Here is a 3,290-nt window from a genome sequence, read left to right on the forward strand (position 1 = left end):
AGCGGATCGCCTCCGTTTATATAGGGCAGGGAGGGAGGGGGTGGTGTGGAATCGGCACCGGCATCTGACACACCTACAGTTTCAGCGGAACGTCCTTCAGTGTGCGACCTGCTCGGCATGTTTCTTGTGCCTAGTTTTCTCAAACTCATACTGGGATGTGTTAACTCTGCACGACACGGACACACTGTAGCACACACAAAATACTGGAGGAACCCCGCAGGTCAGGCAAGATCTGTGAAACCGAATACAGGAAACATTCGACGTTTCGGGCTGGGTCTCAATTGTTTATTCCTATCCAGTGTTTTGTGTGTGTTACAGTGCTCAAAATTTCAAGCATCTATGGAGAGGAATAAGCCGTCGACGTTTCAAACTGAGATCCTTCACATCAGAAGGGAGATTGAAAATCTGGCTGAGTGATGGCCACAGCAACAACCTCTCACTCAGTGTCAGCAAGACCAAGGAGCTGATTATTGACAACAGGAGGGGGAAACCAGAGATCCATCAGCCAGTCCTCTTCGGGGAATCAGAGGTAGACAGGGTCAGCACCTTTACATTCCTCGGTGTTATTACTGCAGGGGATCTTTCCTGGGCAACTCCAAAGACAGCACTGCAGTAAAACTGCTTCCTTAGTTTGCGCAGATCCGACTTGATATCTGAAACTTCTATAGATGTGTAGGCGAGAGTATGTTGACTGGCTGCATCACGCTAATGTCCTTGAACAGAAAATCCTACAAACATTTGTGGATACAGCCCAGTCCACCATGGGTAAGGCAACCCCCCCCCCGCCCCCATACCATTGAGCATATCTGCACAAAACATTGTTGCAGGAAAGCAGCATCCAATATCAGGGGCCCCCACCACCAGGACACGGTCGCTTCTTGCTGCCGCAAAAGGAAGGAGGTACAGAAGCCTCAGGACTCCCGCAACCAGGTTCAGGAACAGCTATTACCCTTCAACCATCGGGCTCCTGAACCAAAGGGGATAACTTCACTTGTTCCATTATTGACTTGATCCCACAACAATAGATTCACTTTTAAGGGCTCTTCATAGCATGTTATTGATACATATTGGTTGTTTATTTACTATTATAATTTCTCTTGTACTTGCACTTGTTGTCTTTTGCACATTGCTCTTAAGTTAGAAACATAGAAAACCTACAGCACAATACAGGCCCTTCGGCCCACAAAGCTGTACCGAACATGTCCTTACCCATAGCCCTCTATTTTTCTAAGCTCCATGTATCCATCCAGTTGGTGTGGTCTTTTATTCACTCTTGTGGTTATTATTCTATTATAAATTTACTGAGTATGCACACAAGAAAATGAATCTCAGAGTTGTAAGTAGTGATATAAATGCACTTTGATAATAAATTTACTTTGGACTTTGAACTTTGTAGAGCTGTGTCTCTGGAGAGAGACGGTTTATGAGTGAATTCCAGAGTCTGGTGTCAAAATAACAGCACTGTCACAAACGCATTGGGGAGGGAGAGTGCAGATGGTCTTTCAACACAGACAAGGGTTCCTATAAGGCTGCATATGGTTTAGAAGGGTGTAAGGGCTGGAAGAGTTTACAGAAAGTGAAAGGTGCAGTGTCTGGGGGAGGTTATAGTGACAGGAATTAGTTTAGGGCCAGGAGAGTTTGCAGGGGTTGAAAGTTTATAAAAGATGGAGGAGTATGGAGGCCAGAAGAAGAAGGATATAGGGACTCGGACAGACTGCAGAGGGAATCATGTAGGGGCTGGACAGGGATGTGGAGAGAAGGGGGGATATAGGGGCCAGAAGTGATTATAAAGAGAGAGGGGTGTTGGAGATACAAGTGATTATAAAGAGAGGGGAGTGTTGGAGATACAAGTGATTATAAAGAGAGGGGGGTGTTGGAGATAGAGGTAATTATGAAGAGAGAAAGGAGGGGGTGTTGGGTGTAGAAGTGATTACAGAGAGAGAGGGAGGGGGTGTTGGGGGTAGAAGTGATTATAGAGAGAGGGAGGGGGTGTTGGGGGTAGAAGTGATTATAGAGAAAGAGGGAGGGGGTGTTGGGGGTAGAAGTGATTATAGAGAGAGGGAGGGGGTGTTGGAGGGAGAAGTGATTATAGAGAGAGGGAGGGGGTGTTGGGGGTAGAAGTGATTATAGAGAGAGGGAGGGGGTGTTGGGGGTAGAAGTGATTATAGAGAGAGGGAGGGGGTGCTGAGGATAGAAGTGATTATAGAGAGAGAGGGAGGGGGTGTTGGGGGTAGAAGTGATTATAGAGAGAGAGGGAGGGGTTGTTGGGGGTGGAAGTGATTATAGAGAGAGAGGGAGGGGTTGTTGGGGGTGGAAGTGATTATAGTGGGGGGGAGTTGGGGGTAGAAGTGATCATAGACAGAGAGGGGTTGTTGGGGATAGAAGTGATTATAGAGAGAGGGAGGGGGTGTTGGGGGTAGAAGTGATTATAGAGAGAGGGAGGGGGTGTTGGGGGTAAAAGTGATTATAGAGAGAGGGAGGGGGTGTTGGGGGTAGAAGTGATTATAGAGAGAGGGAGGGGGTGTTGGGTATACAAGTGATTATAGAGAAAGAGGGAGGGGGTGTTGGAGGGAGAAGTGATTATAGAGAGGGGGGGAGGGGGTGTTGGAGGGAGAAGTGATTATAGAGAGGGGGGGGTGTTGGGGATAGAAGTGATTATACAGAGAGAGGGAGGGTGTGTTGGAGGTAGAAGTGATTATCGAGTGAGGGGGGTGTTGGGGATAGAAGTGATTATAGAGAGAGGGAGGGGGTGTTGGGGATAGAAGTGATTATAGAGAGAGAGGGAGGGGGTGTTGGGGATAGAAGTGATTATACAGAGAGGGAGGGGGTGTTGGGGGTAGAAGTGATTATAGAGAGAGGGAGGGGGTGTTGGGGGTATAAGTGATTATAGAGAGAGGGAGGGGTGTTGGTATTGAAGTGATTATAGAGAGAGAGGGAGGGGGAGTTGGGGGTAGAAGTGATCATAGACAGAGAGGGGTTGTTGGGGATAGAAGTGATTATAAAGGAGGGGTGTTGGGGATAGAAGTGATTATAGAGAGGGAGGGGGTGTTGGGGGTAGAAGTGATTATAGAGAGCGAGGGAGGGGGTGTTGGGGATAGAAGTGATTATAGAGAGAGGGAGGGGGTGTTGGGGGTAGAAGTGATTATAGAGAGAGAGGGAGGGGGTGTTGGGGATAGAAGTGATTATAGAGAGAGAGGGAGGGGGTGTTGGGGATAGAAGTGATTATAGAGAGAGAGGGAGGGGGTGTTGGGGATAGAAGTGATTATAGAGAGAGAGGGAGGGGGTGTTGG

This window comes from Mobula hypostoma, chromosome 29 (assembly GCF_963921235.1).
Source record: "Mobula hypostoma chromosome 29, sMobHyp1.1, whole genome shotgun sequence".
Lineage (NCBI taxonomy): Eukaryota > Metazoa > Chordata > Chondrichthyes > Myliobatiformes > Myliobatidae > Mobula > Mobula hypostoma.